Raw genomic sequence first — 12,503 nt, forward strand, 5'->3', positions numbered from 1 at the left:
CATTCCAAATCTTTGCAAATCCACGCAAAGAGGAAGGTCAGTCCCTGAATGAATGTGTATGTGAGCAATGAAAAGTATACAAGTATTTCTTGTAAAACAAAGGCTCACCTCTATTTTGAATTTTTCAACAAATGGTTAAACAAAGAACTGGAAAATATGCAGAAGGTGTGTGTCTCATAACTGATCACCTACAACAGAGAAACCTCGGCAATTATACACTCCTTCTGAAGGTTTAGTTACTGCAAGAAGGTTTGCCCTCTTTAGTATGATGCTAAATCTATGGGCAGGGGAAGCATGCACGTAGGTTTTAAACTCTTTCTTCCTTCTGGTGTACAGTGAGCACAGCCACAACTGCAGAAAGAGTACTGTGCCAAAAACACAGTTAATTATGGATGTGGCATGGAAAAGACTAAGATGAATTAAATGTGAATCTGATCAAGCCCAAGGTCATGTTTAATTACCATTCTATACGGAATCATATCAGAATATGGAGCACTATTACAAATAGTATATTAATTAATATTATCTAGAAGAAAGTGCAACTGTGAGAGATACCCAACTAAGTCATACTCAAAGTACTCCCAAAGAAATCGAAGTCTGTTCATTTTAACTGGTCTGCTCTAGAATGGAGGAAGAGTCGCCCTGTTCAGAGTCAAAAGTGGACTCGCCTGACTTGATCTAGGCATATCATGATCTGGATCAGATCAATAGTCCACTTCAGACTATGCAGTCCAGTAGATCCCTTTATGAGGCAGTCAGGATTGTGCACAGGATCATTTTTTAAAAGTTGAAAATCACATTTATGGCTGGGCATTGGAAGCTTTTTTAAAACAACAACAAGCTGAGGGCCACATCCCCTTCTGTAGAACTTTACAGGGGCCACAGGTCAGAGGTGGGTGGAGCCAGATTGTGTACGTGTATTTTTACAATCAAGCGTTCTATAAATTTTATGAAGTAAATAAAAATAAAATAAATAAAAGTGAACAAATGAAACAAATATAAAAAACCACTATACAGTAGGTTAGGTTTCGACACCCATCCCACACAGCCATTTCAATCCTCCCTCCAAGACATGGAATAGGCATTATCACACTTCTTCAAACCTGAAGTTCCACATCCCTGATTTGTAGCATCTTTAGATCAAAACTGTGACAAAGCTTTACAGGAATACTAAAAACCCCACCATATAGAACATTGGATCTATTTTATACCATCCATCTATGCAAACTGACTGGCTTTTATACAGTTTTATATAGTATTACACTATATGTATTTCTAAGGTGGCTTCGTGACACTGCCACATATTATCAGGATTAAAAACAAGGCATCATTTTCAACTTTAGCCACATGGTGGTGCTTTTTAACTATTTTGATGTGCAACAGAAAATGTAATATAACATGTCCAATGTGCCCATGTGGCTGTGTAGTTTATATATGCAGGAGGAAACTGTAACAAGTATTTGGCCATTTCCAATATCATTCTAGCAGAACTTTCGCACCAGGGATGTGTGTGAGCTTATAGCTATTTCAGTGAACAGAAAGACCCACAGTTAATAAGAGGAGCATGTTAATAAGATACATATGGCTTGAAGAGAAGCTGTGGATGAGGCAATGGAGGAGGTGCTACACGGTAAGCAATAGAAAATAATCTGGAAGGAAGGACCACATTGTTCAGTGGTATAGACCACATTGTTCAGTGCTTTCTATGAAGAAGGTTTCAGGTTCAGTCCCTGGCATCTGCTGCCCATCAGTGTGAACAACAATGAACCAGATGGACAAATGGTCTGGCTCAGTATACGGCAGCATCCTATGTTCCTAATGTAAAAATCTGTACCCAAATACAGCACACAGATACCTTATTTATGTGTATTGCCTCATGGGTCCATTTTCCCTTCACTATCTCCCAAACTTCCCTTTCCATATATACACACCCATTTACATTTACTTACAAACAGTGCTTTTTGTAGTGGTACTCAGTGGTGCAGAATACTGCCACCTCACATTATTATTATTGCTATTGTTATTGTTATTTTGCTGTCCATGGCAGCCATTTTGTGCTGGCATCCATGGCACTTAATCAAGTATGAGTGCTGGCACCTCATTTTTTACAAAAAGGAGGGGGAGCAATACTCACAGCAACAGTACTCAAGCATGCCATTGTCATACACAGTCAGAATCGGTCTAACAGAGTGGAACACTCTGTCACAAGAGACTAGGGCCCTGCAGGACCTGTCATCCTTCCACAGGGCCTGCAAGACAGAGCTGTTCCACCAGGCCTTTTGTCAGGGCGCAGCCTGACCCCCTCCTCTGGCAATCTGCACAAAATTTTGCTTGATGGTTGCCATTAATTTGATTTTAATTTGATTTAATTAATTTTATAATGAATGTTTTAGAATGTTGGACTATTTTGATTGTTGTTAACCGCCCTGAGCCCAGCTTCGGCTGGGGAGGGCGGGATATAAATAAAATTTATTATTATTATTATTATTATTATTATTATTATTATTATTATTATTATTAAGTTAACAGTGCTGCTGATCTTTTTCCCAGCAACAGAACAGAGCCTCATCAATACCAAGGACTGGTGTGTCAGCAGGATTTATAAACTTCCAGTTCTGAACAGGTTGAACATTCTTTAAGGGCTCATTCACACTTCTGCTTGTCCCGTGCCTAGATAACACACGTCTGAGTCGATTTCCCCTTGCCCCACACTTTTCCCAGGGAAAACCTGCTCTTTAGTGCTAAATAGGAGCAAACTAAAGAGAAAACCTGAGCTGCTATGTGCTCCGAATGAGAGCTAAAGAGTGGTTCACTCCAGGGGAAAGCAGTGTGGTACAAGAGGAAGTGTGGATAAGCCCTAATATTCCAAAACAGCTCTGTAGCTTAGCCAGTGGCTAGGAAGCATTCACGTCAATCCAGAAGTGGATGTAGGAGAGCACGACCGGTCCACCTGCACTGAGCTGCCAGGGGACCACAGCGGGTGTTGCAACAAGGACAAATGACAGAAGGAGAGAAGGGGGGGGTGCGTGTCAAATTTTGGCATCGCAAAGGGTGCCACTGAAATTTAAAAGCCCAAAGTCTGCATCCTGCCTTTACTTGAGTTACTTCATTTCTTGGATGTACAGTGGTACCTCGGGTACCAGACACTTCAGGTTACAGATGCTTCAGGTTACAGACTCCGCTAACCCAGAAATAGTACCTCAGGTTAAAAACTTTGCTTCAGGATGAGAACAGAAATCTTGCTCCAGCGGCGCAGCAGCAGCAGGAGACCCCATTAGCTAAAGTGGTGCTTCAGGTTAAGAACAGTTTCAGGTTAAGAACGGACCTCCGGAATGAATTAAGTTCTTAACCTGAGGTACCACTGTATCTGGTTTCAGAGTAAGGCTGTGTACACACCCCTGTTTGCTATGCATTCAATGCTCTTCCACCACTGGTTTGGAAAGCAGTGCACATACAATGTCAGGCACAAGCCATATCCCCCCTGTATCTATATTTTCATTTCTTATGGGATATTGCATTTTGATATGGTTTTTTCCTGAAATCAGCTTCAGTCAGAATTGAGAAAAAAATGACCTAGCTGTATTTTAAACGTGCCCACAAGCTTGAATTGGCAAAGCCACTCTTTTTCTACAAATCTGTTTATGTTCTGTTCTTTGCTTCGATGCATCACTTATCTCTCTTCAGATAGGTTTAGTACCTTACCAGGATGACCTGGGATTCACAAATAAATGTAGAGGTCATAATCATCATTGTAATATATGCATTATCAGCTAAATATCTGCCATGTTGCCCCTTTCAGAGAAACAGCTAGCTCTTGGAGAACTGACTCAAAGATGTGGCCAGGTTGGAGGAGATAGTTTCTACTCTGTGCAGCCTCCCAGGCCTAATCAAGAATAAAGTTTAATTAGCCATTAGCTCAGCTTCTACTGTGTTCCTAGATAAACAGCAGAAGACAATAAAGTCCATATTTAAGCATAATGTGCCCATTTTCCAGGGCACGAATGGGAGAATCTGATACAACAAATAGCATGTACCTCCCAAATGTTAGTGATGCTGCCTTTACATCCAGAAGCCACTCTTTGGTGTATAGATTTCCCAAGGAATGTGGTACTGCATTAATTAAGCATCACTAAGGGTTGCAATATCCATCCCTTCAGCTCAAAACAAATAAGCGTGACACCTCCGAACACTAATTTCCAAGCCAGAAAACAATACATAACAGATGTTAAAGAGATCGTGCTACACTATGGTTGATTAGAGCAAAAAGCCAGATATTATCACTGGCTATCTCTGCTGCCAGCTGATGAACAAGATATGTTTTGACTAAGAATGCAACTCAATAAGCATCAATCTTTCTGGGTTTCATAGTTAGCTACAATACAGGCATGAATGCAAATAGTCAGACTGACACGTTTATTGAAGTGCAGCATCAAAATACAGCTGCAAAATTGTATCTACTATATATATTGGAAAGTGGTTTGTCTGGCTGTTTTTCTGTTTGTTCAGATGCCTCTTGAGATATTGTCACCAAACTAGGCATAAAGATTCCTGAGGTGGGGAAGTGGGTCTATGTTGATGTGTCAATGCTAGGCGCCATTTTTAATCAGTATGGCAGACCAAAACATCACTTTGGCATGACTTTGCACATTTTTTTACATAGATTTGGCTTGAGAGATCATCACCAAACTCAGCATGAGTGTTCCCGAGGGAGGGAGTGGCAGTCTTCAACACCAGGCAACCTATTGAATCAAAATGGTGGACTGAAACATGACTTCACCCAATTTTGGGCATAATGGGTCCAAACTAACAAATTACACTTTCAGTATAATTAACAATCTTTTCCTTTTTTTCTTTTGGGTTTCTAAAAAAATCCCAGGCATCACCAGGCATTCCCTGCTAGGCTCCTATGCTATTTACCTCAGAAGTGCCATGTTCCTCTAAACTTTCGCTTAACTCACTTGAGTCTGTTATGTGACCCAGTCCAACTCATATAAGAACCTAAGAGGAGCCTAATGGATCAGGCCGGTGGCCCATCTAGTTCAACATCATGTTTTCACAGTGGCCAACCAGATGCCTGTGGGAAACCTGCGAGCTGGTCATGAGCACCACAGCACTGTCACGGTCCAGTTCACGGGTGATCAAAGTCCTGGCAGGGAACATCAGGACCGGGGGCAAGATGGTGGGGTGGGAGCAGGAACGGGGGTCTAGAAGCCAAGAGTCAGGAAGCCAAGAGTCTGAGGGACAGAGAGCTGGGAGTCAAGAAGCCAAGGGTCAGAAAGCAAGGGGTCACAAAGTCAAGGGTCCGAGGATCAAGAAGCAAGGAGTCAAGAAGTCAAGGGTCCGAGGATCAAGAAGCAGGGCGTCAAGAAGCCAAGGTTCAAGGATAAGGAAGCAATAAACCAAAGGCAGGAAGCGTGTTGCTGTGGCAAAGAGCCGAAGGCAAATGCTGACCTTATATCCCTTCCCAGCTCTTGCCACCAGGTGTTGTGAGTTACCAATCGGCCTCACCTGGGCCTTGCCTCTTCAGAACAAACTTAGGAAGGCCCCAGTCCTGCAAAGTCCTGTTGATCACAGGGCCTGGCTCCTGCATGCACTCCTGACAAGCACACTGTCCACCAGAGATTCCCAGCAACTGGTATTTGAGGCACAATGCCTCTGACAGTGGAGGGAGAACATAGCCATTATAGCTCCTAGCCGTTGGTGAATCTGTCAGCTTCCGTTTCTCTTGTCACCTCATTTTTCCAGTTGTTATGTACTGAGTTGAATAGGATCCAAAATGCAGCAGCCTGATTGGTCCTAGAACAATAGGATTCAGAATGCACCAGTCTGATTGGTCCTAGAACAATGCAACAGTATGATTGGTCCACAGGAACCACCCAATCCAGCTCCAGGTGGAAGTGAATCCACAACCTAATTGGCCTACAGGAGAATCCTGGAATTAGCCAATCACATGCAACCCATTGTGTAAAAAATGTATATAAAGCAGATATCTTGAGGGAACTTTCATTCCTCCTCACCACTATGAGCTGAATAAAGAGCTTGAAATCCACTCTCGACTCCGAGTATATTTCACCAGTCTTAACCTACTCTGAACATTTTCACATCAGTTTATGAACTTGTTTTTTAAAAGGGGGAATTTGCAGGCCTTTTAGTGCAAATTTTCTCCTAATGCACACATTGTGGTTTGGAAATGTGTCTGATACATACACATTTTTGCAAGCCATTGCCCCTAATAAAATGCATTATTTTATGGTGTTTTCACTGATATAAGCATTTGAATGCATACTTTCCTCCAATACGCGGGTTTTTGAACAGATCATTTGGTTGGAGAACAGCATCTCAAAATTCGGGCAAGTGCAGATTTTGAAGAATAGCTTTGTTTCGGTTCGCAGATTGTTTGGGGAAATGTGAATTAAGTAAATTTGCTTTAAATTCCAAATCAAACTGAATTCCTACCCTCACCACCACCACCCCATGAGTAGTACCCAGATGGTGTCATTCTTCGACCTATCTTCAAGCAAGCCTTCTGAAGCAGGTTCCAAGAGGGAAGGGAACCTTCCTGGAATCCAAAGGATTTCCCTCCGCCAACTGCTCATGTATTTCCTGTCTGCTTCTTCCCTTTCTCACATAAAGGCAGCAACATGCCTGTCTGAGCCTTTCACCCTCCTGCAGCATACATGCTGAGGGCCAAGGCAAAAAACACACATGCAGCAGTGCTGAAGCAATTAGATCTCTTGCCACTGCGCTATTCTGTAAAGTGCTCCGCGACCCAGTTTCGTCGCTGATGGCTGCTCTAACCCTACATTCCTTATTTCCCTTCCTACCCTTTGCCTCTGCAAAGCTCCACAAGGAGAAGCCTTTACCCCACAGTGCTTTTCAGCTCATGACGATTGAAGTCAATTCCTCCGTTACCTCATCAAATGCTGAAGAGCACTAAGGCAAGCTACCTGAAATCTCTTCACCATGTGCTTGTCTGCAAGACAAGAGTCCACTCAAGCCTAAAGATGTGTATTGTTTGTCACTCCTCACTTCCCAGAGTTCCAAGTTCCAGGTGAAGACAGACAACATCAGTTTCTTTGTGACAGGAGAGTGCTGACGACTGACGCTTCTTTTATATCATACTCTTGATTTGCAGATGTAGAAGCAGAGCAGCTGGAAGCAGGGAGGTGGTATAGATGCTCCCACCCACCCCTGCTCCAAAGCAAGAGGAAACTCTTGCAGGTTCCGAAGGCTGCTTCTCATCAGCCAGCTCTCCAAACTCACAGCTCCCCAAACTCTCCCCTGCCCTCACAGGGGGCCTCTTTTAGGGGTGCTAGCAAACCCTGAGAGATGATCATGGTCATGGCTGGCAAACCTAAAGAGAAGGCTTTGCACAAGAGGAAAGAGTGGCTATAAGATCACCACATTGCAACCCAGAATACTATGTTGTACCTCAAGGTTTCCCAATGAACTGGAAAACAGGGCATCCGTGGCTCCTTCCACTGGTACTTTCCTCAGTCCAGTTGTCTACTCTTCCTTTTTGAGGCATGGCATGCCTAGATCCCAATTTCTGTCAAAAAAAAATTCTTGTTGTTCTGTTTTGTTTTCTACATGAGTATTGTTTCTTTTCTTCTTTTTTGTGCCTTATCTTACTCTGTCCACTTGTAATTATGTACTTTTTATCTTTCAATAAAGAATAAAAAATTTAAGGTGAGAGAGGGAGAAGGCGACAGAAACAGGAAAGGGAAGTTCTGGGATGAAATCTATGTTCCTTATTTCCTACTGCATCAGGGAATCCTAGGAATCTCCAGGTTGCAATTCAGCAGCCCTAGACTATGATCCCTTTCAAATGTCCTGTTTATTAAAAAGTCATCCTGACTTGTTGGCTGATATTCTCTACTTAGTAAGGTAAAGGTAAAGGTACCCCTGCCCGTACGGGCCAGTCTTGACAGACTCTGGGGTTTTGCGCCCATCTCACTCAAGAGGCCGGGGGCCAGCGCTGTCCGGAGACACTTCCGGGTCACGTGGCCAGCGTGACATCGCTGCTCTGGCAAGCCTGCACCAGCGCAGCACACGGAAACACCGTTTACCTTCCCGCTATAAAGCGGTACCTATTTATCTACTTGCACCCGGGGGTGCTTTCGAACTGCTAGGTTGGCAGGCGCTGGGACCGAACAACGGGAGCGCACCCCGCCGCGGGGATTCGAACCGCCGACCTTTCGATCGGCAAGTCCTAGGCGCTGAGGCTTTTACCCACAGTGCCACCCGCGTCCCTTACTGAGTATTAATTCAGATTTGTTTACAGGGAAGTTAGACAATGGCCACCAAGCAAGTGTTCATTCCACACTTACCTGTGCATTATCCTGTCACTTTCCTTATCTTGAAAAGTCCAATATTTGGGGGAAGTAGTTTTTTTATGCAAAACCTCCAAATCTACTTTAGTTGCACAACCTGAATTTCCCAGTATATGACTGAATCTCACCTGAAAATAGCAACAGTCTGGAAGCACCCAGTAAAAAGATTACTCCTGGTATTATATATCTTCTGGTGTCTGAATCTGGTTTTTCTTATGAGTTGAATTGCCTTGTTGCAAAATTGGGATTTGAGTTCAATGCACACTACCTATGATCCACTGCTTGTATGAAAAGCTAGAATTAATACACTGTACAATTATTCCATGTTCTTCATGTACTCTGCATTTATAACACATCAGAGAAAAGGAAGGGAAGCAAAGAGATTACAGAATTCAAGAGAATAACTGAAAAAGAAATGTGTAAATCCATAGAAGACAATGTCAAAAAAGTGCACACTGAAGGGAGGGAACTTACTTTTAATCGAGTTTAAATGGAGAAACAGGTGCCCTGATAATTCCTTTACACAAAGATTTGTTTGTAATGGCATTAGAAAACAAATTTAGCTTTCCCACAAGAGAAATAGAAAGGAACAAAAGCTTAATCCAAAATGAATTTCCTTCTTTCTGCAAAGATGAGATTCCAAAACAGCCACAAGACAATGAAATCCTATTACCGGCACATGCCACTGGGACTGGGGTAGGCCAGCACTCGGTGTGAAAACGCATTTCATGCAAATTGAAGATGTTAATATGTGGTGTGACTTGTAGCATATTCTCCATTCAATAACACACCAAAACAAAAACAAGAATGCAGGAAACTGCCTTTTGAAATCTTTGGGTCTGATCCACAGCTGGTGTAATCTGGCAGAGCTCCCAAAAATCATAAATGATGAAAATAAAACACACACACACACACACACACACACCCCTAGTCCATTGTTCCTCTTTCTGACCAGAAGATGAGGGGAGCAGGGGGAGGAAGGCTAAATGCAAATGGTAGATGGAAAACTCAAATATGGGGCAGTCATGTTTCTCTGAGCAACACACTAAGACTGCCACAGGATCAACACAACTTCTGCAAAGTAAGTCCCCTCCCACTCACCTTCTAGAGCCCTGTGGACATGGGGAATGTAGTAAACATTGTTTGCTTGGATTTTCAAAAAGCTTTTGACATAGCCCCTCACGAAAGACATACATACATCATTATACTTATATGCCACCTTTCCACAGTTTAAAACATGCTCAAGGCAGCTTATTACAGTATGAAAAAAAAAACCTGTAACTCCAACACTGACTACAACTTTATCCAGTCCTTTGGCTGATTGACATCCAATACCCTTTTAAAATATATTGTGGATGGTGGGGATTATTGGAATGTTCCTGTTTTCATTTTGTGCTTTTATACAGTGGTACCTCCGGTTACAGACGCTTCAGGGTACAGACACTTCAGGTTACAGACTCCGCTAACCCAGAAATAGTACCTCGGGTTAAGAACTTTGCTTCAGGTTGAGAACAGAAATCGTGTGGCGGCAGCAGGAGGCTCCATTAGCTAAAGTGGTGCCTCAGGTTAAGAACAGTTTCAGGTTAAGAATGGACCTCCGGAACGAATTAAGTTCTTAACCCGAGGTACTACTGTATTGTGAATTTATGTTGTGAATCGCCCTGAGACCTGCGGGTATAGGGCAGCATACAAATTCAATAAATAATAATAATAATAACATAGATAGCTTTTTTAAAAAAAAAATAATAACAAATTCCTGGAGGAGGAGGCCACTGCAGGCTATTAGTCATGGTGGCTATGCTATGCTTTTACAGTTGGAGGCAGTAATGCAGGCTTCCTCAACCTCAGCCCTCCAGATGTTTTGAAACTACAATTCCCATCATCCCTGACCACTGGTCCTGCTAGCTAGGGATCATGGGAGTTGTAGGCCAAAAACATCTGGAGGGCTGAGGCTGGGGAAGCCTGCAGTAATGCTTCTGAATACCAGTTGCTGGAAACCACAAGAGAGAAGAGTGCTCTTGTGCCCAAATCCTGCTTCTGGATTGAGCCATTGGCTTAACCCAGCAGGCTCTTCTTATGTTCTTAGGGCCAACCCAGCCATTAGCTAGAGTGAGACAGCTGCCTCAGTCTGCAGATGGTGGAGGGGCAGAGTTGGGGAGCTGGGAGGATAGAATGGTGTGTTCTGTGCAGCCTGCCATTCATCCACTAATCTTGTTTGTAATGGAGGAGGCTGTCCTATCACTGCTGTTGAAATAAGATTCAAATGCCACCCTGGTCAATTTCTGAATGTGAAATGGAGAGTACCATTTTCCCCTTTGGCAAAATATTTTGAACCGCTCCTAGCAACAACTTATGAATCCGTTCAACGGAGTGTCCCAAATGGCCGCTGCTAAATCATCACCGTATATTTAGGCAGACCTAGTTTGTAAATATTGTGAGCCCGGCTTCTGCATGTGTGTTCTACAGTTCTGTGAACTGGCACTGGTTGATATTCAACGCTAATTAGGCTGTGCTGATTTGCAGTCAGTGTGTGAATCCGCCTGACTGTTTAAAAATATTTGTGTGAGCATTTCGTTTTCCCACTTGGCACCTCTCTCTTTTTGAAAAGGCTGGGTCTACCAATGAAAACCTTGCAGAGAATATAAATGATAGCTGAAATTAAATAATCAAATGGCACCAGCACCTACCCTTGGAAACAGAACAAAATTCGCCAAAATAATGCACTCCATGAAAAATAAAGGAAAAGAGAAATGCTATCAAGTTTGTTCAGCTGGAATATCTCACCAAGAGAGCTCTGCTCCCATAATATTTGGGCCAGAACCATGTCATAAATCTTAGGGCTATTAACCCAGTGTCTCATTCATCTCTGCTCAGCTATAGAAGAGCAATAACCTTGTCACTACAGGAAGGGAGATAGAGGCTTTTAATTGCACTGAGATTACAGGAAAGCTCTTATCTTATAGTCCAATTTGTAACTCCAGATACAATTCTTTGCTCAAAGTCAGTGCCAGTCTATAGTGCCCCGTACTTAATAAATACTTCAAAAGTTTGTGTCCCCTACAGAAAAGACTGCTGCATTAAGGTCTCTTTGTAGAACCTGGTGCTAAGAGATGCCCTGTGGTCGTGCTGCTGAAGTAGCTGCATCACCACATTTCCATGATAAGAGGGGTAAGTCCACCAAAACATCCCACATTTCCTACTGGAACTTTCAGGGTGTAATTCAGGTGTCCCCCTCCTTTTCTGATTCTGATTGCATGAGGAGGCACCGAATGTGAACCTGGACTTCCCCCACCAATATTTCTCCTTGACACAACCACTGCGAGTTAAATACACCAAAAGTGGGGCAGGAGAGAGCAACAGTGTTAGAACAGGGCCGTAGCTAGGGGGTGGTGAGGTGGGCCCCCGCCAGGGGTTCCAGATAATGGGGGGGGGCACAAAATTGGCTAAAATATGTTCATAAATATAAATACTGATTATTGCCTCGAAAGAAATGGTTTTAAATAGAGGGTGAATTGAATGGGGGTGGGGTTGGAGGAGAGGTAGAACGAAGAGCTAATTTGTCTATGGCTAGGTGGTGCAATCTGGGTGGTTCTGCAAGCTACGGCTCTGGTTAGGAGCCAGAGTCAGGAGTAGGTCAGCAATAAACTAACTTCACTAGTGTCAGAGAAGTTAACTCTCTATTCAATGAAACCAAATGAAACCAAAATAGTGTAAGACTAGCGATCCCAGTGTTTCTGTGTTCTGCTCTGCTTCGCCAGAAGCGGCTTAGTCCTGCTGGCCACATGACCCGGAAGCTGTCTGCGGACAAATGCTGGCTCCCTCGTCCTATAGAGCAAGATGAGCGTGGAACTCCAGAGGTGGAACTCCACAACTGGACCTAATGGTCAGGGGTACCTTTACCTTTACCTTAGTGATCCCAGTAACTCTTCCCAGTAGGTCTTGCCCCAATGAGGCATTTGTGAGGACTGAAAGTCCCTGCCCTCCCACTGCTCTCTAAGGCTCCCCCACCTGTTCCTTCCCCAGCAGCCTAAAGCTCCAGCTATTCTCTCATTCCTTTGACCTCCTGCATGTTATGGGAGAACGGGGGGAGGAGAACTGGTTGCAGCAGGAGGGGGAGGAGGATCCCTGAATTCTTCAGCAACCTGCCTCATCTCTGTCTCCTGTCTCCCC

Source organism: Podarcis vaucheri (genome assembly GCF_965113315.1).
Source record: "Podarcis vaucheri genome assembly, chromosome: 5".
NCBI lineage: Eukaryota > Metazoa > Chordata > Lepidosauria > Squamata > Lacertidae > Podarcis > Podarcis vaucheri.